Raw genomic sequence first — 26,682 nt, forward strand, 5'->3', positions numbered from 1 at the left:
TAGGTGATGTAGGATTGGGAGGGTATGTATCATGTAGTTCCTAGATGTGAGAGAAGTTTTTTTATTTTTGAGGTTCAAAATTCTATGGTCAAAGTGATCCCTCTTTGAAGGTAGATTGCATTTGAAAGGAAAGATCACACTGTAAGAATTTTCCTTAGGAAAAAATTCACCCAAGATCAAGGAACTCAAGCACAATCACAATAGTAGACCAAAAGAGTATGATAAATATGAGAATAAATATCTCAAAGCATGTACATATGATAAATATGAGAATAAATATCTCAAAGCATGTACATACACACTAGAAGTGCCTATATATAAAGGCCTCTAAGATGCATCAAAAATGGTTCTAGAAAGAACTAGGAGATAAGCATGACAACTCACAAGAGTATGCATACTCCTAGGTGATTAACTAATAAATAATTAAATAGAGTATTAACCTAAGTAAACTTAAGTAAACTTAAGTAAAGTGTAAATAGTAAATACTTATTTACAATAGCACACAAAATGTTCATAATCAATGACAACAAATAGCATTAGGATTGAAGCCAAAGGACAAGATTTAATCATGGGAGTAGACTAGAAGTGAGTTCAATTCAATTGAATGCAAAGGATGCAGTGAAATACACATTAATGGTGAAGTGAACATGGAAAATGAATCAATGATGGAGATTAAATCCACACATCCATGTAGAAAGGTTGAAAATTCAATTATCTCAAAGATTGGAACCTAAACATTGGATGGATCTCAGATCGATGGGTGAGATTTAAAGTTATATATGTGAAGCTAAGTAAGAAGGTAATGTCCCAGATGGATCTAACAATCCTAATTAATCCATAATGACTAGATGCATATTCATTAATTGTCATGGTGTCACGAGAGCTGTTAATTCCCTAAGACTTGAAGAAGGTGGTCCCATCTTAACAAAGAATCTTGATCATATGATTGATGCAAATCTATGACATGGGTTGAAAACTTTGGGACTACATGGATGACTAAAGAAAAGTCAAAGTACCAATCAGAAGGTTCCACATGTATGATGGTCTTGTGAAGCCTCAAAAGCCAATTGAGGGTTGAGAAGATTTGATGGTCCCCATATTCCCACCAAGGGGAATTATTTTATCTTTATTCATCATGGATAAATGAGAGCCACTGATCTCCACTTAACCATAAGGACATGGGCCCAGTCTAACAATTCATCCTAATCATCTAACAAAGAAAAGATCAAATAGCCCTAGTCATATTTCAAGCCTAAATTTTGAAGGACAAAAAGTTTTTGAGAAATTTTCTAGAATAATGACACTTGCCCCTAATCAAATTCATTTGAGGGCAACAATTAAAAAGATCAAAATTGTCTTGTAAATGACAACCATAGATTCATATTATAAAGGCAAAGAGCTCACATGATTGTGATTGTTAGTGGTAAGGAAATCAATAGTGGAAACAAAGTCTTATGTGAAGAAAGTAAAAGCCAAAGCTCCACTTAGAATGTGTCACATAGTGAGAAGGCCTCAATTAGATTATCCAAATAAATAGGTTTGTGCCACCTGTCTTCTAATCCACCTCACAATAGGTGTGTGATAATCATGCCCAAGGCCTTAATTAGGAATAGTAAATTCAATCTAAGGATTACTTATCCCACCATGAGGTGTATTTAGTTTGTCAACCCAAGGATGTATACTTGAAATGGTCAGCATGGTATGTGCACTAGGCTTTTTAAGGAGTCATTATGCTTATGCTGCATGAAAGTAAAATGCAAAGAAAGAACCTTCATTAGTGTTACAGGAAAGTAACACACTTAACTCTTTACTGAAATGAATGATGGAAACACAATTATATGCTAACTTATATTTCAACTTAGACCATCCCCTATAACTACTCTTGCAAATGCTATAGGAACACTCACAAAGTATGATGCTACAGGAAGAAACTTACAACTCCTAATTGAAATACTAGAAATGCTAGAAGTATATCTACACTACTCTATTCTAATCCACCTCTCAAGTGGATCCCCTTGGTTTGCTTCTACTAATCTACTAATGTAGAATGTAAACAAAGAATTACTTCATTATATTAAAAAATTGAATACATAATAACAATACATAAAATTGTGGAACAAATCACTATGAGAGTCAACAATATTTTTCCATAAAATTTTCTCTAACCACAAAAACTATTGATCCAATCCCTATAAATAGAGGATTGACACTTATTCCAAAATAGTAAAGAAAAAAAACTGACTAGAAATCCACCAGAGAAGAAGAAGGAAATATAATAGTTCGCAGTACAAGCAATAAAGTCTCGATAACCAATTTGACACAATAGTAAACACAAAGGGAATATAGCAACACTTCATCCCTAAATTCCTAGAATTATAGCTCCTCCTTTGTAGCACTCGTGTCTCCTAGTACCATTATGGTTCTTCCACCATAGTTGGACTTTAACGCTCCTCCTTGAATGCTATCAGCCATCCTCTAGCTTCTTCCCTAACAAGTTAGTTATGATGCAGAAATATTTGCAAATAAGCATAATCAAATTAAATCCAAATATTAGAACACACATTCCAATGGTTATACAAAATACTGCATTATATGTATAATTTTTGCAAAATATGACATATTTTTTACCCATGGGTTAACAGTTCTATCTGGACTTAATCATAAGTTCATCTAAGCATAAGCTCACAAATGTCTTGGTAGTATTAAAGTAGAGTATTTAAAATTAACATAAAATAGAGGCAATAATTAACCTCATCATCTGCCCCCTGGTAATTTTAATGTGTGTCCTCAAGTATTGCATCTTCTAGCCATTGATTAGAAATCTCCAACTTCAATCCTCCCTTGCTTGCTACTTGAGAAGGTGTAATAGAATCCTTGTGTTCTTTCCCAGAACTCCCTTATATGGTCCTCTTGCAACTTGTCAATTCATTTAGAGTTGATATCATACAGGGGCCACAGGAGCATTGGCGGCTTCATTGTTAATGGGTTCCAAAGTTTTGGTCTAGTCTGGCTTCCCAGTTGTATGGATTTTGGAGCTCAATGAAGAGATGCCTCTAGGTTGATAGGACTTTGTTGCTCTGATCTTTTGACTCCCTTAGGTAGTCTACCCCATTTTCTTTTAACACTAAACATGGTTCTCTGAAATGTAAATTAAGACATGTTATCATATTCTATGTATACCTTTGTTCCAGCCTCAAAGATTCACTTTCTTATCTCCTTATGAACATTCCCATAGGTCATCCTAAACCAATCCCTAAGGATTTCTTCTGGTTTATTGCTCTCTTCTCTTAATGGCAGGAGTTCTATTCTCTCCTCATCTCTATAGTTGTTCAACTATCTATCATAATTAGCTTCATTGTGCATCCAAGACATTAGGGCCCTAAGGTGTATATCCCCTATGTAAGGTAAAGGATTCTAGTGAGTTTCCATAGGGATAATGAAATTGTGCAAATACAATTCATAGAGTAAATTTTTTTGCTAGGATGGAAGAGTTTGGTACAAACCATAGCAAGGTATATTTTAGTGGCTAATATTCACAAATTGGCTAATTTTAGAATTATTTGGCTAGTAATTTTCCTAATAATTTAAAATTTGATACAACCTAAACCACCATAGTTTTATAAAATTTAGTTCTAGAATATTTAAAATTGCTCAATAATTATTTTATTGAAATATTTAAACTCAATTATTTGCCACAATATTCATTACATGATTAGATTTGAGTAACCTAAATATAATATATTATTGGAGAAATTATATTTAATTGACCAATAATTATCATAGGTATTAGTTACTTTAGAGATATATCACCAATATTTAGTTTTCACTATTGATCTAAAGTCTATGTAATGATCCTCATAATATTCCACGAGGTAAAAAGGTGTTCAATTTTGATTTGTAATAATCCATGGTGATTAATTAACTTCCTATTATTGTTGAGATTCATTAATATTTTATACAAAAAAATTATGATTCAAAAATAATCACCAATATTAATCATATTTAGAATAAAAAATTGAGAGATTTGCCAATAGAAATAATTTTAATTTTTTAAAATAAAGAAATATTTGCCAATATTTTATATCCTTTTTTTGGAGGCGTCTTTTTTAAAGTTTACCCTGAACCATAGGATTCCTAAGCTAACCTAAATTCTGCATTTATGTCTTTGAGGATCATCATGAGTTGGAATAAAAGGAATTTTTCTTTTAAACAAATGGTATAGATCCTAGGTGGTGGCTTGCAAGTAATTATTTGATCAGCCAATTTGAGTGCATGATCCATCTTTTGCTTCTATTTTTCCTTTTTCTCTTTTAAGTTTGTAATTTTGTCACCTTGATCTATGATTACCTTCTTCATTTCCTTTTTCTCCTCTTTCCATAGGGGTGTTGTCAATGCATGTTTATTATAAAACTTAAAAAGAAGCATTTGCAAGGTAATTGGACCACTTTCCCCTTCATAGTTATTTTTCTTCCTTTGTTCCCTCCATGAATGTTCCAAGAAATTTGTAAACCATGTTTGCTTGTAGGGAACTAGGGTAGTTTTTGAATAGGTTAATTGCTGTGTTATTGGGGATTTTTCTTCTTTATGTCCTAGAGTATCTTGTTGGTTTACTGGGGAATTATCTTGACTTTCATTCATCTCAATCTTACATTCCTCATCAGGCTTTTGAGGAATGTCTAGAATTTTAGGTTGATTGGGGGAATTGTTTGGGACAACTTATACTAGGGATTCTTCACTAGATAGTTTGGGCGAAGTGGACTGAGTTTCTTTAGACATTATAGGAGTTTTCCCTTTCATTCTAGGGCTTCTTCACATATGGGTTTCTTCAAGCACCAAAACCTTTTTCCTACTAACCCTTTTTAGTTTCTCTACTACAAGAGTGGCTGCTATAGGAACCGACTTTATTTTCTTTTTCTTTGAGACCATAGGTTTTTTTTTCCTGCTATCGAAGCTGAGGTTTCTTCTTGTAATTTTAGTTTCCTCTTTGCTTACATAGAGGTAGGTACATTGCTCTTTTGAGCATGTAAAAGCATTGCACATTTTTGGTTTCCACATCTTGGGTGCTTTACTTAGTAGTTGTATCAATGAGGACTGCATTTTCTTTGTTGGGCTATTCATTAGGGGTAGTCTAAGGTTGCAGGTTTTATGTTGGAAAAATTTTGACCATGACATGGGAGAGGCATCCCTAAGAGATCTCTCTATGAGAAATTTGATTAGGGCATAGTGAGTAATAGAGTTGTCCTTCCCTTTCTAGGTTTTCTTGACACTAATGCATAGCATATTGTACAAGAAATTAGGAAAATTCATTGGAAAATTATGCCTTACATAATTGAGCAACTTAAAATGATGTGCATAAAAATATGAAAATCTTCCTTCATAGGTAAACTACCTGACAATATGTATGGCCAACTCATTGTATGGTGGCAAAAGAGACATTATTTTGCAATCCTACTTGGTTATATCCAATGGAGGGCCAGTTGGTATGAAAAATTAGGCCCTAGCTGATCTAGCATCATGTGCATTAAGGTATTATTCTGCTACTACTGGCAACCTAGTTACTTCTGTTATCTGCTCTTCTATGGCAACAACTATCAATCCCTATACTAGTGCTTCACCTTCCTCAAATGTATGTATAAATTCAGTAGTTGCTTCTTCATCAAACTCTATTATTTTCAAGAAATATCCTAACCAGCCACATGCATAAAATCTTCTCACTGCTTCTATATCAAAAAGTAAAACACTATGCTCCATTGGTTCTCGCCGCTACAACTATCCTTTCATTTGTACTTGCCAATTTCAATCTCTACTTTATTTGCACTATTACCTTCTTCCCTTTTGTGAATTTAGACCTTCTTTCATTTTTGAAAATTGCAAACCCTTTTCACATTTCACATTCTTTTCTGTGAATTTCTGTCATGAACAATACATCATGAGCAATAATAATGTGGTTTTAATGGAAATAAATCATAGATATGTGAGAATCATCCCAAAATTTAATTTGGGTCATATCATAGCCTAACAATGAGGAATTATTCAAGAATAATGGAACAACACTTAACACTTGTGTACTATGGCAACTAGGTTTTAATAAAACAAAGAAAGAGTATAGATTTGAGGATCTTTAATGAATAAATAGAAATGTCTTTCAGAATTAGTAACCTTCCCTACCCACTATGAAACATGGAAAAGTTTCCTCACTTGTCATACTTGGCATGAGGTATGGAACTGACATAACATTGTGTTAGTGTAAATAATTAATTATTATTACACTTTACTTAAGTTTACTTAGGAATATGCATAGACACATTAGTTGTATTGTTGACAACATAGGAGTTAGTAACTTATTTGAGCACATGGTGCCTACAAGATCTCTTTATGAGATACACCTATGTAAACTTAACCTCTCATCATCACACAAACTCCTATGCTCAATGAAGGATAATCCACTCTTGGTGGACATGTGCTTAGTTGTGATGTTCATCTCTTTGCTGACTCCTAATCATTCTAGTTGCCTTTATATACAGACACTTCTAGTGTGTATTCAATCATCTGATACCCAATTATCTAATATCTATTCTCATTTGATTATCATTTATCTCTTTTGTGCTATCTACTAAGCTTCTTGATCTTGGCATTGAATTATTGCCTTAGGAAAATTTTGACACGCTGCAACAATATATCTAATGCAGTAATAGATATAACCAACAAAATCTATGGGCTAAAAATGAATAAAATTTGAAAAGCTTATACCTACTAATTGATCATTGCATGTGCCAGATAAAGGTGGGGAGAGTCAAAGGTCAACAATGATAGCATACATCAATGAACTCTCTATGTTATTGAAAGCATTGTAAAATGATGACATGGAAGATGGGTGGGTGGTAGAGAAAGAAATGAGATGAGTTGAAAAAGAAAAAATTAGAAAGTGAATAGAGAATTTGAACTTTATGTGGACATAAAGTTTTTACTATCGGCATGTTCAAAGGAATTTTTATTGAAGAGTTGCAGATAGAAGGTCAACACCTTTTGCTACAGAAAGTGTTACCTGTTGTGCATTTGAAACTGACTATTGACATTGCTGCAGGAAGTCTTCTTTTGTTTGGGGCTATTTATACAACTTTAGTCGATGTCCATTGACTAATAACTTGAATTTTACTGGATCAATTGTTATTAACTAAATAGCTCCATTTTCAAAGACATGGCTTATTGCATAGGGGCCTAGCCACCATATCTGTAGCTTGCCTAATGTGTCTTTAAATCAAGAATCATAAAGTAATGCCCAGTCACCAATTTGAAATTTCTTATGCTTAATATGGGAGTCATGCCGTTGTTTCCTTTGCTTATGTATGATTTCTATGCATTCCAAGGTGGACTTGCACATTTCATCCAAAGAATTTAGATCTAGTAGGTGCTCTCTGTGTGCTGTAGGAACTTCAATATTCAACTTTAGTGCTATTCTTAAATTTTTATGTTTAAACTCAATGGGTAGCATTGTTTCTTTTCCATACAATAGTTCAAATTGTGTGAACCCTGTGGTAGTCTTCCATGTTGTTCGGTATGCCCAAATAGCTTCTAATTATCTGTTGCTCCAATCCCTATGGTGAAAATGAAATTTCTTTGTCAAGATGGCTTCTATTTTTTGATTTGTAACTTTGGCTTGTCCATTCGTTTGAGGGTGATAGGGGCTTGATTTCTAGTGTCTAATATTACATTCCTTCACGAGTTATGTGATTAGATTGGAAGTGAATTGAGCACCCTAGTCAATCACAAGTTCTTTGGGTATGCCATATCAAGTAAAAATTTCTTCATATAGAAATTCAACAAATTTATGATCATGGGTATGCTTCATGGCTTTGACTTCAACCCATTTTTTTAGGTAGTCAATGCATACAAGGATATATGATTTCCCATTGGATGGAGGATCTATTGGATCAATGAAGTCCATGCTCCATTTGTCAAATGGTGTTAACACTAGTTGTGGATTGAGAGGCATTTCATTTGGTTTTTTTGGTCGACCCATCCTTTGACATTTATCACACTTCAGTGTATAATTGGTTGCATATTTATGAAGTGTAGGCCAATAGTAACTAGTTGTTAAAATCTTCAATGCTATTCTTTTTGCTACAAAGTTCCCTCCACATGGTTCATTATCACATGCATGTAGAATATCATATGTCTCATCTTCTCTCACATATCTTCTCATAACTTAATTAGGTCCAGTGCAAAATAGTATGTTATCAATCCAAGAGAAATGGAAGCTTTTCTCTACAAGTAGCCTCTTTTCCTTGTAAGAGAAATGTGTTAGTATTTTATTAGCTACAATGTAATTAGCTATGCATGTGTATCATGGGTTTAGACATCAATATGAAATAGATGTTCATCTGGGAATGTATCATCTATCAAAGTAGTATCTTCTTCATCATGGTGGACTCTAGATAGATAATTAGCTACCACATTTTCTTTCCCAGGTTCGTCAATGATTGTAATATCAAATTCCTACAAAAGAAGTAACCATCTTGCTAACTTGCCTATAATAGTAGGTTTGTTCATGAGATGCTTAATTGCTACATGGTTAGTATGAAAAAATATGGGATAACTAGTTATGTAATGCTAAAATTTGTTTATAGCATAAACTACTACTAACAATTCTTTTTTTATCACTATATAGTTTAATTAACTGGTCCATGAAGGCTCTTACTAATATAGTAGACTGCATTTTCAAGATGCTGAGATTTTTTTCCTAGGACTGCACCTATGTCATAGTTAGAAGCATTTGTATGTATTTGAAAGGGAAAGGTCCAATCAAGACCCCTAAGTATTGGTATAGTTGTCAAAAGTGACTTGAGCTCTTGGAAGGAGTTATCACATTCCTTTGTCTAGGTAAATTTAACCTCTTTGGTAAGAAAAGTATAAAGATGGATATCTATTTGACTAATTTTTTTAATAAACCTCCTATAATAACTAGCTTGTCCTAGGAAAGATCTATCTTCTTTTTTCTTTGTGGGAGTAGGGGGTGTGAGAATTACCTCTACTTTTGTAGGGTCTACTTGGATTCTAGTTTTAGAGATAAAATGTCCCAATACCACACCTTCCTGCATCATTAGAAAGCATTTGTCACTATCGAGAGACAGGTTGTGCTCTTCACATTGGATTAATACTTTCTCCAAGTTCTCCAAAGCTTCCTTAAATGTGACACCAAATGTAGTGAAGTCTTCCATGTATATCTCCATGCAATCATGTGATATGTCACCAAAGATTCTGATTACCACTCTCTAGAAAGTAGCGAGTGCATTACATAAGCCAAATGGTGATATAGAATAGGCATAAGTACCCTAAGGACATGTAAATATGGTCTTCTCTTAATCTTTTGGAGCAATACATATTTGATTGTATCCACTATATCCATCTAGAAATGAGGATTATTTCTTTCTAGCCAAAGTATCCAAAACCTAATCAATAAAGGGTAAAGGAAATTGATCCTTCTTTGTGGCATTATTTAATTCCCTATAGTCTACACATATTTTCCACTTCCCTTCTTTCTTAGGTACAATAACTAATGGTGATACCCATTTTCTATCAAAGATTGGATAGATGAATTCAACATCCAACAAATTCTATAATTCAGTCTTAACTATTTCACGCAATGCTAGATTTATTCTCCTTTGAGGCTGATGGAGTGGAAATCTTCCATCATTGATATATATCCTATGGGTGTGGAGTTCAGAACTCAATCCTACCACATCCTTATAATCCCAAGAAAAGTATTTTTGATGCTGATTGAGGAACTTGGTTAGCAATTCCAATTGTGATATGGACAACTTGTTGTTTACATGGAGATTATGACCAGGAGAAAGTTCCACAGTAGTTAATTCCACAATTGATACTTCTGTTATTGGACTTGTAGCTACTTCACTTGGCAATAATTGGTCAATTATTTCAGGGCTTGCTAGGTAGACATAGTCTTTATAGGTACATAGTTTTAAGACAAAACTTTTAGTAATATCTCTAGCCACTATACACTCATTGGTAAGAATGCTCTGTACTACAATATTGTCTTCCTACATTTTTAGAAAAGATTGCCTATGCAACATCATGAGCTGAGCTACACAATTTAGTTCTTCCTCTTCATCCCCTAAATCTAGCCAAATAGGTGTTGGAAATATTCAAGACTATGCTAGGTTATTGAGAGGGGATGGGTGAATTAGTAACCTTAAAAACTTTACCAAATTCTGATCTTAATTGCAATAATCCAATAACCATTTAATTCATTAAATCAGATCTAACTGCATGCATGATAAACTAAAAACATAAACATTCATAGCACATGAACACAATAATTTGGTGACCTAGAAACCTTCCAAATAGAAAGTAAAACTAGGGTGGGGATGATACTCACAAAACTTCAATACTATAGCGTAAAGTTGGCCTGTTAAGGCTTACAATGATAACTTCTGATGATTTGTCCTATTAGGAGCAATTAGGACTGTTAGGTCCACCTTGTTAGAGGTTTTAAAAACATACAATGATGTATGCACTTAGTAAAGAGATTTAACAAAAGATTGTTAAGTCTACCTTGTTAAAGGATTTGGACTGGTTCACCTATTAGAATGAAACAATATATCTCTGACTTACACTTGATTTGCTGATAGAGATTCTTCGAGGTACTAATCACCTTTATGTGATAGATATGACTCTACTATCATTTTCTGTAATGGCCTTACAATATACTTTGTTGCTAATTCACATTCACATGCTTCTTACATATTCTTCACTCTCACCTATTTTCCATACATGCATTTATTCATCTATATATCTATATATCTATATTGATATGATACAATACATTACACACACACACACACACACACACACACACACACACACACACACACACCAATCCAATTTACAAAATTACAAAGTTGGCCAATATGCAAGTTAATAGAAATATTAGAAAGTCAGCTCAAATGAAGACACTTGGGTTTTGAAGATTGACTTGGTGAAGTTCTGATACATGGTGTCCACTACCACTACTCAACATCTTCTTGCATTCGGTAGAAGTAGAAGCTTGGTCCATTCTAATAATTTTAGAGTAGTCTCAAACTTAGTCTGCACTAGTGACTGAGTAGATACTATATAACTTGGTAGAAACTAAATCACTTGTTTACCATGACTACACTTGATAAACACTAATTATCATATAGCTCAATTACCACTAACTTTGCTTCACATGAACTGCTAGCTCAGTTTGAACTGCAAAGTTTGGTAACCACTGAACTACTCAGGTTGAACTGCTAGACTTCACACTGCCTGAATCTGCTCAGTTTGAACTGTTGCACTTCACACTCACTAAATTCACTTGGTAACCACTGGGATGCTCAGTAAGAACTATAAAGCTTAGTGGCTACTAAATTGCATGGAAAACATTGTAGACTGTTTAATGAGCTTGGTAACCATATAGAATCTAAATAAATTTTGTCACTAATAAAAAACTTGACTTAATGTCAACAATCTCCCCCTTTGACATTAGTGACGAAAACACTTATTAGCCAAAACTTATATACATTACAGTGTGACACTGGCTTAGTACTATTTTTGAGATTTTTCAAAAAAATTCTTTGTAAGTATATACAATATACTTTCCTTTCCTTTGCATGATTCTCCCCCATAGAATATACATACTATTTCTCTCCCTTTTTGACAATAATGCCAAAGATTTATTCAAAACTTATTTACAAAGAGACACCAATATAAGAAAGAAACTTAGAATGTACCTTAAGTATGAGTGCTAAAGTCTTATCCCAATTCTCTTGCAAAACTTTACACATATGTAGTGCAATTTGGACTTTTGCAGAGAGTTCTATCATGTGATCTGCAATTGAGAAGTTGTTGTCATGGATCAATGTTTTTGAGTAAACAATGTGTTTTTGCATTGTGTCCATGATGGGAAGGATCATATTCTAAATATCTATTAGTGAAGACCAAATCCTTGCTTCTTCTCTCAACAACTCTACCTGCATATCTAACAAGAATCTAATTTTCATATGATGTGCAGAGCTTGAACTAGGATCAAGTTGCAACTACTATGCACTAGCCTTCATATCTTCATCAATCTTTGTTAGTTTGTTCTTTATTTACTTTGTGAACTCAGTAACATTACATAATTTTCCAAAAAGTGATGTCACATTTATGCAAGAGTTTTCAAGATTGGTCAAAATTGAGGAAAGCTCCACTTGCTGAATAGCAATTTGTTGAGCAATGTGTTCAAGCACTTTGTTATCAAATTTCTTCTCTACTTTCTCAATCAATTTGTCTTGACCATTGGAGTCCTCATTAAACTTCTGGGCTACTTCTTCCAATTCCAACTCTTCTTCATCCTTTCCTTCATCAATGTTCATCTCATAGGGAAGAGGTTTTACCCATACAACTCTTGGTTTTATTGCTTGAATGTAGACTTTGTCACTGTCTACCATGAAACAAAAATCATCTTTGTAATCTTCAACCAATTTCCTAGGAATCCTAAATCTATTATTCATTTTCTCCTTGAAGACATCAAAGTAGTTATCCATTATGTTGACAAAATTCTCACCCATTTCTGCAATATACTTGTTAATCTAATACAAAAATGGCACATATTTTCTCCATACGACTGTACCTTTTGAAGGGAAAACTTTTGAACATAGAAAAATAGACATGTCAACAATGAACCAAACTTACAAGGATTGTTCTTGGATAACTTGATACTTTCTATGTTTTTGTTAAACTATTTTAACAAGTTTGCAACATCATATATTAGATTATTCTTCACGACATTAAATGCCAAGTCTACTACTTCACACGACACACTATTTAGACAAATAGAACTATAGATCTTGTGATCTATCACATGTATGCCAGATTTTAGTTCTACATCTATTACACTACTAATCTTCATACCTTTGTCATCCCACTCAGCTATAGTTTTCTTCTCTAACTCCACCCAACCTAGGGTTTTAGTAGTTTTGGCTTTAGAATACCAAAATTTGAAAATACTCCAAAAGGCTTCCCCAACTTGAGATGCGTACAATATACAAATTATGCTACCAATGAAGTAGTTAATAATAGTCTCAATCATCTTCAAGCTTGGTCTTCACATGATAAAACATCTTCTTAGTGATCAGAACTAGTTGCTCAAGCCATAATTGACCATTGTGAACTTGGCTTTGGATGTATTTGATCCATTTGATTTGGAAACTTTGGGACAGGTGGGGAATGTGGGTTAAACCCTTATCTTCCAAGTGCTTATGTTTGGGTTTAAGAACACCATTCACACACAATTCACATATGGAATCATCCATCTCTAGGGTTCCAATTTCTTGAATTGCACACTTAAAATGAGTTTGGATATCATTAATGAGTAGTACCTTAGGAGAGATTTGTGATTGAGCTCCATTTGGATCGAGGGTTTTTGCAATTGCTAGTACAAGTTTGAAATTTGGTGGTTTCCATTTGATTCCTCAGACCAACATTTATGACCCTTTCTTTGCCTTGCTAGTACAGCTTGATGTTTCCATGGCTACTTGGTAGGTTATAGAAAACTTTGAAAATTTTTACTACAAATTTTGCTCAAAATCACTTGATTGCTTTGCAATACTCTTGATTGAAATACAGTTAAATTTTTTGGTGACAAATGAATTTGATCTCCTACCTTTTGATAAAACTTCACCATTAATGCTTGGTATGAAAGTAGCTATGATGACATCATTATGTGTGACAGGCTATCATCTACTATCTGTTTGAATCACTCTATGAATGCTTCATAACTTGGTAACCAAACATGTGTGACTAGTTACACCTGACCTTTCTCAGTAGAGTCCATGACCCAACCTTACTCGATATATAAAGTAACTCAATGATAACTGATCATCTGTGATCCCTTTGTATCTTGAATACTAATTTGGATCTTTGCTCCCTTTCAATTTTGGAACTATTTGGATGTGATCATGATAATGCAATTCCAGTTCTTGCTTAAGAACTTAGTTGGAAATGGTGGAGTCACCCACTTCTTGAGTGACATGATCATCATTTCTTGGACTAGCTTCCTCGATGGATTTAGGAATCCATTGGAGCCTCATTTTATTTTTTATGTTGTCTACTTTATCTTTGTGTTCATCTTCAATTTTACTTGTATTCATGCAATTCTTGGCTAGATGACCAAGTTCTGTACAAGTGAAACATCTTACAGTGGGATCTCTCTTCCTGTGTGATGTGTAACACAATTCATGCCAATGTGTCCATACTCTCCATAGTAATGACATGTGCACCAGGTGTCATAGTCCCAACCAAATATTTCTTTCACAATTTTCTCTGCTAGATTAAATGTCTTGGTTCTGGAGTTTAATGCCTTGTGGCCTTGTTTCTTGCATTTGTGACACTTGCCTTCAAATTTTGTTTTCTCTTTACATTCATTAGCCTTGTGACCATGTTGAATGCAATTGTAACATTTACCATTGAATTTTGGTTTACCATTACTCCAACATTTGTTTGATGTATGACCTATCTTACCACAGTGATTGGAAGTAGGTCTTTGATTCCTTTCAGCACCTTGTTTGGAGGATTTTCCTTCTTCTTTGTATCCAATTCCTGCTTTACCTTTTTGTCTATAGAGATTCTGATCATTCAGTTGGCTCAATCAATTCATGTCTTCTTGGGATTTCATCATTCTTTCATTGATTTTATTTTCAATATTTAGGTCATTTTTCAATGTTTCACTAATTTTCTTTTCAGATCTCAACTCACTTCTTATTCTTTCATTGATTTGTCCTTCTAAATTTAGATCATTCCTTAATCTTTCATTGATCTATCTTTGTCTCATGATTTCTTCATTTGCATTGGAGATTTGATCTGTAAGATCTTCATGCTAAAGGGATTGGTTCTAGGTCTCATTGTTTCTTCCATCCATTTCTTCTTTCATTTTGTTCCTTTGTTCCAAGATTTCACATAGCCTTACTGATTGAATTTCTTGTTCTCTTTTGAGCTTTCTTATTTCTTCTTGTAGGTAACCATTTTTCTCTAAGAGTTCTTTGATTGCATTATTTGCTTCATTTGAACTACTTGAAGGGAAAAGGTCTTCAATCTTTTCTTCAGTGTACTGGTGATCATTCATCTAATTTGCAAGTTCCTTCCTTTTTTAAGCGATTGGGAAAGTTGCTCCTTAGATTTCTTGAGTTGTGCAATGGCCATTTCTAGATCTAGTTTTTCATTGTCAATTGCTTTATCAAGTTTGAATATCTCCATTGTCCTTGATCTTTGCTCGAGTTGTTAAGCTTTATCCTAAGAATCACAATGCTTTGGTACCAATTGTTGGAAATATTCAAGACTATGCTAGTTTACTAAGAGGGGAGGGGTGAATTAGTAACCTTAAAAACTTTACCAAATTCTAATCTTAATTACAATAATCCAATACCATTTAATTCATTAAATCAAATCTAACTGCATGTATGAGAAACTAAAAACATAAACATTCATGGCACATGAACACAATAATTTGGTGACCCAGAAACCTTCCAAATAGAAAGTAAAACTAGGGTGGGGATGATACCCACAAAACTTCAATACTATAGCATAAAGTTGGCCTATTAAGGCTTACAATGATCACTTCTGATGATCTGCCCTATTAGGAGAAATTAGGGCTACTAGGTCCACCTTGTTAGAGGTTTTACAAACATACAATGAAGTAAGCACACATTAAAGAGATTTAACAAAAGATTGTTAAGTCTACCTTGTTAGAGGATTTGGACTGGTTCACCTATTAGAATGAAACAATATATCTCTAACTTGCAACTGATTTGCTGATAGAGATTCTTTGAGGTATTGATCACCTTTATGTGATAGATATGACTCTACTGCTCCTTTGCTGATATGGCCTTACAATATACTTTGCGGTTGATTCACATTTACATGCTTCTTACATATTCTTCACTCTCACTTGTTTTCCATACATGCATTCATTCATCTATATATCTATATATCTATATGGATATGATACAATACATTATATATATATATATATACATATATATATATATATAATATATACATATACATACATACATATATATACATATACATACACACACACACACACACACACACACACACACACACACACACACACACACACACACACACACACACACACACACACACACACACACATATCAATCCAATTTACAAAATTACAAACTTGGCCAATATACAAGTTAACACCAATATTACAAAGTTGGCTCAAATGAAGACACTCGAGTTCTGAAGATTGACTTGGTGAAGTTCTGATACACGACATCCACTGTTATTACTCAGCATCATCATGTATTCAAAAAAAGTAGAAGCTTGGTCCATACTAATAATCATAAAGTAGTCTCAAACTTGGTCTGCACTGGTGACTTGATAGATACTATGTAACTTGGTATAAAATAAATCACTCATTTACCATGACTACACTCGGTAAACATTTATTATCATATAGCTTGATTAACATTAACTTAGCTTCACATGAACTGTTGGCTCGGTTTGAACTGCAAAGCTTGGTAAGCACTGAACTACTTGGGTTGAACTGTTGGACTTCACACTACCTAAATCTACTCAGTTTGAACTGGTGTACTTCACACTCACTGAATTCACTTGGTAACTACTAGGTTGCTTGATAGGAGCTGTAAATCTTAGTGGCTACTAAATTACATGGAAAAAACTATAGACTATTCTATGATCTTGGCAACCATACATAATCTAAATAAGTGTTGTGACTAATAACAAACTTGACTTAATGTCAACAGTAAGTTCTCCCAAGTTTGGTTGGGGTTGGGCAAGTAGATATAGCTCTAGCTTCCTTATGGTTTGACCATTTGAAATTTTTATACTACCTAGTCTACAACTAATTTTAGCATTAGTGGTGGCTAACTAGGGTCTCCCTAATATGACATGATAACCAACAAGTTTTACTTTGAGTGATAAGATAAGAAAATCAGAAGGGTATTCCCATGAATCTAAAGTCACTATCACATCTTCAATGAGAGCATCTAGAGTGATAGTTGAACTATTTGCAAGTTGTAACGCCATGGGTGTTGTTCTTAAGCCTTCCATATGTCACCTATGCATTGTTTCTTTACTCATCACATTGATTGCTGCTCCTAGATCAACTAAAGCATTTTTCACACCCTATCCATTTATGATCAAGTTAACTATTGAACTACCAAGATCTGAATACTTTGGTATCACTACCTTTCCTAACATGATATCTACTAATTGCCTAACAACATGGACTATTGGAGGATCTTTCTTCTTCTACCCTAGCTTGTTAAGGCATGCTTCCTTAATAGCCTTTCCATAAAGAGTGACATCCTTGATAGCTTGAAACAAAGGAATTTGGATGTGCATGCTTTTCAGCTGCTCAACAATGTCAAATGTCTCTTCCTTTTGGGATGTAGATTTCTCTTTACTTAGCCTATGTGGAAAAGGAGGATTCACAGTGGTATAGTCAATAGTTCTACTAGGTACATCAGTTGGTGGGTTGATATTTGACAATGTAACTTTTGGAAGGGGTGTTGTAGGAGTGTCTACAACTTCCATGATAATAGAGTATTCTAGCGTAGGCAAAGTTGTAGCTGATCTCAAATGGATATCAGATACCTTGAGTGAATATGTAGGGTGCTACTGAATATCTGTAGTGTACATTTTCTATTGTTGTTGCTTTTTGTTTGGATTTGGTTGCAACTAAGAAGGCAATTGGGTTGGCTTAGGATTAGTATTACTTGTTAAAAGAGGTGGCATTATTGTAGGTTTTTGGATTGGAGGTGGTAGTCGTGGGTTACGAGGATTTTGGTTAGGCCGTTGTGGAGGCCCCATTCACTAATTGTTAGGCTATCAATTTCCTTGTGGTGGTTGCCATTAATTCTACTAATTTTTCCATTGGTTATTTTGTTGGTTTTTCCACTAGTTGTTTTTTTGGTTAGGCCACTAGTTGTTTCACTAGTTTCTACAAGAAGGTTGGGAGTATTGAGAAGGATTTTGATAGATTTAGCTTTGGCGCTGACTATTGCAAGGATTTTAAAATCGTAAAGGATCTTGAGGCATACCTTATCTTGAAGCCCATGGTCGACGTTGAGCAACAAAGAACACATGATCATTGTCCCCATCTATCTTCATGTACTCTATTAGAAAATGTTGATTCTCCAAGTTTCCTACCAGTTTATATGTGTAGTCTTGCTTCTATTTTCTATAGTGAGGACAATACTCTGCCAATCATGATTCAATTTTTGCAAGCTTCTTCTTTGTAGTCATTATGTCGATATGTGTGGTGACATTTTTTATGATATCCTACTTGAAATCTAAGAGTAGATTAGATATCTCAAGCTTTGAAATACCCTGACTGATCCCTTTAACCGTTGTGGACCGGTATCCTTTGCCTTTCTTCACAGTTGACCTTGAGTAGTTAAGACAGATTTTCTTGAGGTCATCCCAAGAGGATTGGTATACATCACCACCAACCATTAGGTCTAGTGCTTCTAGGAAATTTTGTTTACCCCTCTCAAGAAGACTAGTTTCTGTGAATCCTCTGCTAGTACATGCTAGGGGTTCTTCTATAGTGTATACAAGAAACATGAAATATAGTCTTCCAATGTTTCATCCTCCTTTTTTGATATTCTAAAGATATCATCTCCTCGTGGATCATTCCCCTTGCAATACTCTTTGTATTTCTCTAGAAATAGAGTTTGCATTTCATCCCAAGTACCTACTAGATTAGCTCCTAAGCCCATGAACCATCATAAGGCAAATTCTTTCAATGTTGTTGGAAATAACTTGAGCTTGTGGGCATTAGTGTTATAGTCAAAGCTATGACTAAGTATGTCAAATTCAAACAAGAAAGCATTAGGATCTTCAATTACAAGACCATCAAACTTTGGAAGAGTAGTTGCAGGTATATTTTTGAGATTAGCATTGGTTATGAGGCTTGGGAGAGGAAATGGAAAAGTAGGATGTGCCATTACTGGAGGTATTTAACTATGAGGTTACTGCTAAAAAGGAGCATTAGCTATGGGATTGTTGGAAATAGGTGGATTTGGACTAGAACTATCAAGAGAGCTGGCCAAAATTTCAGTAAAAGGCTGAAATCTGCTTGGGTCCAAAGGTTTTTCACTAGAGGAAGATCTTGTAGGAAAATTAGGGCTTGCATCCTCAAAAGGAAATTCAACCTCTTCTTTAATTTTGTCATTCAAATTAATTGAATCTCATGGAAGAATTTTTCCATATTTATCTCATTTTCTTCCTCTTCAATGCATGCAATTGAATTCTTCACACTTGTGAAGAAACTTTTAGAACTGCATATCTCTAGAAAAAATTTAAATAAAAAAACTATGACCCAAAAAGATGTTCCTAGCTTGACACCATCCACAACAACGGTACCAAAAATGGTCTGCCTCACAATAGGTGTGTGATAATCATGCCCAAGGCCTTACTTAGGAATAGTACATTCAATCTAAGGATTACTTCTCCCACCATGAGGTGCATTTAGTTTGTCAACCCAAGGACATATACTTTAAATGGTCAACATAGTATGTGCACTAGGTTTCTTAAGGAGTCATTATGCTTATGCTGCATGAAAGTAAAATGCAAAGAAAGAACCTACACTAGTCCTACAGGAAAGTAACACACTTAACTCTTTACTGAAATGAATTTTGGAAACACAATTATATGCTAACTTATGTTTCAACTTAGATCATCCACTATAATTGCTCTTGCAAATGCTACAAGAACACTCACAAAGTATGATGTTGTAGGAAGAAACTTACAACTCCTAATTGAAATACTAGAAATGGTGGAAGTAAGTCTACACCACTCTAGTTTAATCCACATCCCAAGTAGACCCCCTTGGTTGGATTCTACTAATATACTATCATAGAATATAAACCAAGAATTACTTCATTATATTCCAAAACTCAATACATAAGAATAATACATAAAACTATAAAACAACTCACTATGAGAGTCAATAACGTTTTTCCATAAACTTTTCTCTAACCAAAAAAACTATCAATCCAATTCCTATAAATAGAGGATGAACACTTATTCTAAAATAAGAAAGAAAATAAATTGACAACAAATCCACCAGAGAAGAAGAAGGAAATATAATAGTGTGTGGTACAAACAATAAATTCTAGACCAATTCAACACAATAGTAAAAGCAGAGGGAATATAGCAACACTTCATCCCTGCATTCCTAGAATAATAGCTCCTCTTTTGTAGCAACTATTTCTCCTCGTACCATTATGGTTCTTCCACCATAACTGAACTTTAACACACCTCCTTGAATGCTGGCAACCATCCTCTGGCTTCTTCCCTAACAAGTTAGTTATGATACTGAAATATTTGCAAATACACATAATCAAATTAAATCCAAATATTAGAACACACATTCTGATGGTTATATGAAATAATGCATTATATGTATAATTTTGGCAAAATATGACATACTATCTACCCATGGGTTAATGGTTCTATCTAGACTTAATCATAAGTTCATCTAAGCATAAGTTCACAAATATCTTGACAATATTAGAATAGAGTATTTAAAATTAACATAAAATAGAGGCAATAATTAGTGTCATCATCTTTCATGAAGCATCCAATTGTAAGGTGGATCTAAAGCTTAAAGAAAAGGATACACTAGTATATTTGGGGGTAATTTTCTATGGCTGGCCAATTTGGCTTGTCAAATTTAATTTTAAAATTTTTTGATCTCGATAATGTCAAAATTTTGATGATAATTAAGATTAGTATCAAAATTTTGATGTTTTCAGGGATATAAACAAAATAAAGTAAAAATTCATTTCATATCATGCGACAAAGTGTGGGCGAGAGGCTTCAGGCATGACCAATTAAGAGATTTTCAGTACCATCAAGGTAAGCTTGATGGGTTCATTTGCATTATCCACATCCTCTTCTATTTGGAACTTTCTTTCAAGGTAAGGTCTCATCCTCTTATGTTTTTTTATTTAATTTCAATGTAAGGGTTTGAGGTATTTTTCATTTTTGTTGTAAGAGTTCAAGGTAATTTCTATTTGCAACTTGCTTAATATCAGGGTAAGGATTCAAGGTAATTTTTACTTTGGCATCAATTATGGTGATTCAGACATTGTTCATATTGTCCAATTTTGAATAGACTACCTAATTAATCTAAATATATAACCCTAGAAAAGAATTGGGAGACTTGTGGACATTAAACTATTTCTCTTCCTTGATCTTCTAGTGAGAGTGTTAGTGAGGAATCTTCCATGGAGGCATTGATACCCTGGTAATGGATATGTATGCACAGCCACTAGAAGAGCCTATTGGAAACATGAACTTTGACATGTTCTCTATCAAGATATTACAAGGATTCAATGTCCCATTAGTTGTCTTGACTTAGCTCACAATCCTATTCCAAAATATTCTTCTTCAACAAAATAAATGTGTTATTTACCATACATGATTTTTAGTTTTAGAAACACATTATTTATCGATATTATTTCCATTTTGAACTGGACCCAATTTTCAATAGTGTAATTTTTATCTTCCTAGAGATGGATGAACTCCTAGATTAAAGATTTGCCACAATTTTTTATTAAGGTAAGTAGCGATTTTAAAAGGGCCCAAACCCTTGAACAAAGCAATGGGAAAAAAATTTTTGACCCTCAATTGGATTCTTTAAAGACCTAGCCGTCTAAGATTTTTAAGTGTTTAATGAACCAAAAAAGTTCCCTTGATGGTATAAAATGATAATAAAATGGGTCTATGACTTCATGGTATTAATGATAAAGCTAGGATACAAGACCTTAAAAGCATCTAAAATACACTTGATATTGGTTTTGCAGGTGTCGTTGGACTTGGATGTCTTACACCTTTTAATATTCATTTGTGAGTCTCTTTTGCATCTTCATTATATCCAAACATTTTAATTGATTGAACCTATTAGACTATAGAGATTGGTTCTAACTTGGATGCTTTCTCAACTATGCATTGAACTAGAGGAGTACCATCATCCTATTTATCCTTTGCATATCTATCATTGCTTCATTTCCAAAATTGGCTTGGTTTGTCTCCATTCTTATCTCTATTTCAATTTGGTTACTATGTTTCCATCTTCCATTAATAAGCCCTCTTCATGATAAATATTTGTATTGGGAATCACACAGATGGTTCAAAATCTTCATGGATGTTTTTTGTTTAGGAATATGTAATGGATGTTGGAAAGAAAATCATGTTGTCATGGGTTTTGATAATGATGTGACCATTATTTGAAATAACTTTTAGCCCTGATGTGATCTTGCCTCAGATTATTCCATTGAATCATATACATAAATTGGTGAATTTATCTTCCCACTCATTGTGGAAGATGAATAGTCTCCTCCCAAGTTTCTCATATACAAGTTGTATTTCTAACATCAAGCATAAATCCATGCAACCAACCATTTTTTTTGAACAAAAACCTTACAACATGCTATACATAAACTTGATTATTATAGGCTACAGAACTTGTCTACACATCAAAACCATGAACTTTAAATCTACAATTCAAGTGTAAACATCAAAATCATGATTTCCAAAATGAAAATTGATGCAGGAGCATCTAAAGGTATAAGGGAAATCCTGTGTCACCCAAAAAAATGTACTTAGACTTAGTTTTTGTTTCATGTGTTTTCATTTTAGGATACCCATTTGGGTCAAATAAAGAGTCCAACTCTCATAGTTCCACTATCAGTGTTTTGGGTTAGAGTTTTTAATCACCTTAGGATACATGTAAATGCTGAAAAAATAGGAGTATGTAATTGAGCCATCATTTTGGTGAACTAGAAGGTGTAAATTGGTCAGATGATTTTCATTGTAATTTAGAGCATTCTAGAAAAAGAATCAGGTCAAAAGGCCCCATGGTTTGAAAGTTATCGCAGTTTTTCAATTTTTGGAGACATCCTAAGAATGCTTCAAAGTCAGGTTAGGGGCATTAAATGACCTTGAATAGGGCCAAAAAATGGGGAACGAGTGAAGCTAGTTCATAGGGCTATAGAGCACTTTGAGAGCTTTCCAAAAATGTAAACGGTTCGTCAATCAGAGCTACGGTTCAAAAGTTATGCCTCCCAGAAGTTTGATTACCGTTTTTGGATTCTTCTAGTTTTGTGCCGACTTCTAATGTGGCTTCTAGAGCCTTCTACTTGGTCAGTGGATGGCAACTAGCACTTTCTAGAATGTATTTCTAATCCTTAACCCTTTGGGGTCTATTTAAGAATATTTATGGCATTGTAAAAGGCAGTTCGGAGTGGAGTTTGAGAGGAGGTACTGAAAGGAGAAATTATCTCCAGATTTATGCTATTGTAAGCCCATAGGGCATGTTTTGAAGTCTATTTTCTCTATACTGAATGTATTAGCATATTTACATAGTTAATCAAATTTTCCCCTTTCCTATTGTGTCCATTCTGTTATTTGGCTTGACCCCATCCAAAATTCTATAGAAATGCTTAAAAGATAACTTTGAAAAGCAAAAATTCAATAGAAAATGTCAATGAAATTTCTTCAAAGTCCTATTAAGGAGCAAGTAATGTGTAGGTACTATTGTTGTACTTCTTTGATACCTATGACAAATTTTATTTCTAACATCAGGCATAAATCCCTACAAGCAACCATTTTTTTTGAAGAAAAACCTTATAATATGCTATACATAACCTTGATTATTATAGGCTATGGAACCTATCTACACATTGGAACCATGAACTTTCAATTTACAATTCAAGTGTAAACATCAAAAACATGATTTCCAAAATGAAAATTCTATAGAAATGCTTGAAAGAAAACTTTGAAAAACAAAAATTCAATAGCAAAAGTCAATAAAATTTCTTCAAAATCCTTTTAAGGAGAAAGTAACCTATAGATATTGTGAAGTAACTACTACTTTCCATCATGAACATAGAAATTATAAAGCAAGAACCATCAAATTCCATATCCATTCATGATGCTTGGTACTTCTTATCATTAATGTCTATGCCTTCCAACATTCATTCGCTTACCTATTTGACTTTTGTCCATGATTCATTTGTATGATTCCAATATTTTAGTTCCTAAATTTTCATTTGAAAGTAAAGTTAGTTAAATGAGGTGATAAAATTGCATTTACAGATGTATGTATGTATGTATGTATTGTACATATATGTATGTATATATGTATGTATGTACATGTATGTATGCATATATATGTGTGTATGTATATATGTATATATGTATGTATGTATATGTTATGATGGGATGAAGATTGAATCAACAAGAGTAAGGATTTTCCCACCAAAAGGATTGCTATTTCATTCCAAATTCATATAGTACTATTCCAACCCTAGACTAGGTTGAAGATAATCAATTTATAGGTCACAAATCTTGACCTTAAAACTTCATCCTTCCATGTATAATAAAAATAATGATTTGACTATTACACTTCCAGATTACAAGAAAAATTGCAAAAAGTTGCATGACAACTTTTATTGCATTTTTTATATTTTGTACAACTTTTACACAAACTTTAAATTAAAAACTCCACATTCCTTCAAAACTATACCATAATATGAAAAAAGATTATAAAACATAAAAATGGAGATTTTTGGTCAACTCAAAATGTTTGACCAATTGTTGACCAACCTTTGGCTTGCCTATAACCTTATTACAACATGTAAACAACTTGCCAAAATGCTTGTTTGAGATTTTCTACACTATCTTGTGTCAACTTGGATGCTTATTGATCACCTTCTATACCAGTCTATGTGGTATTTGACCACCTTATTTAGGACCTAGGGCCCTTGCACCAAGATCTAGGATTTCGTTGCCATGCCCTTTTGATTGATGTATATGTATGTATGTATATATGTATGTATGTATGTATGCATATAAACAATAAAAGTCACTCAATAGGTAGTATGGCCACATATCAAGTTTTATAAATAATACACATCCTAGGTCAACCAATAAGTGACTCAATTTCATTCTTGAGGCGTGTGAGGGAAATCATGTTTTTGTATGTGCGATAAAATCAATAAGTTTAGTGGAAGAGTTGCTAATAGATTACAATTTGAATCACATAAATACAAAGAAAGTTACTATCATGGACTTGTAGGTACTATATATGTAAAATTTAAACTAATTACTTTCAATTAGAACTCTAATATACAATATACCATTTTAATAATAAGTTTTTTCGGTAAGTGGACTATTCCTTTGATTATTGTGATGTTTTTATATATATTCTTTGTCATAGGGTGACATGGCCAAGTTATCAGATGATAGAGGTAGGGATGTTGCTCCCACCCCTTCTCTAGTGCAAGTAAACCTTCTGTTTAAAAATTAATGCAATTTTAATTTTACAAAATCTCAGATTATTATGTTACATTTGTGAAGGTTTTGGACTTGTTTTGATTTTTTACTAATATTTGTTGTCACAATTTGATTCATAGGGAAATGGAAAGGAACAAATTGTACAAGAGAAATTATTTGTAGATATGGAAGCCACTAACTTATGCAATGATGACATAAGATATAATAGTGACCCTATTAGCTTGTGTAAAAAAACCCTAAAGAATGTCAATCTAAAAATTCTTGGGCTTGTGATGGATCCAAATCCAATAAAAGAATAAGAGGCCACAAGAAATGAGTTGTGTCATAGAGAACGCTATCTGGAAGTAAGAAACAATAAGAATTTTTCTAGGACAATAGTTTAATAAAGCTTTATGTTTTATACTAATTTATGGATCATGAACTGTAATATGTATGAGCTATTACATGATTTTTTGAGACCACATCGAGTTGTTTCACCTGACGAGGGTACGAGTGTAAGTCCTACAGGTATATGACTTCAATTCTCAATCATCAAAAGCAACATTATTTTATTCATGATTATTATTGATAGTTTTATATTACTATTGTCATGTTCACTCTCCTTCTTTGCTTAACTACTTGTATTCATTATTCGATACTTAAGATAATTGTTGTATGTGGAAAACTCATATATCTTTTCTAATTATAATTGCTGAACCTTTATGATGATATAGTCTTAAATGTATATCCTCTTGACCAATTCCATATCCATGAGCTTGTGATGATATAATTCTAATATTTGTGTTGTACATAATAGTTAATCATTGATCATATGGTTTATCGCTTTCTTTTATACTGTCTGTTGGCTTTGAAGTGACTCAACATATGATTTATAAAGTTTCTCTCTCTCATTTAATGCATAGTACTCAATTCTATCTTCCCTTCATTGCTTCTACTCTACATTTCTTGGTTAATGAACAATGAAACTCTTTAAATATAATCCTATTGTATATATACATATCACTCTTGATTTATGTGCTCTTTAATGTTGTCTGTTCAATCTACAAGGTTTTTATTAATGTCGGTTGTTTCCATCTTGGCTTGGCTTGTCTTATGTGTCTCTCCTTCATTTTCTATCTCCAATAGTAGTGCACTATATTTTTTGACAAATGGATCTTATTTTTATATCTACAACTATAGATGATGTTTCTTCTTGGTTAGTGTGAGGAACATATCACTCCATATCATGATTTTCAATGTACTTAGTGAATCAATTTGTCCTTCAAGTTCAATTATGATTGGTGTATTCACACTTATTTGCAATGC

This window comes from Cupressus sempervirens, chromosome 1 (genome assembly GCF_028749045.1).
Source record: "Cupressus sempervirens isolate cs-2001-9-10 chromosome 1, ASM2874904v1, whole genome shotgun sequence".
NCBI classification, from domain to species: domain Eukaryota; kingdom Viridiplantae; phylum Streptophyta; class Pinopsida; order Cupressales; family Cupressaceae; genus Cupressus; species Cupressus sempervirens.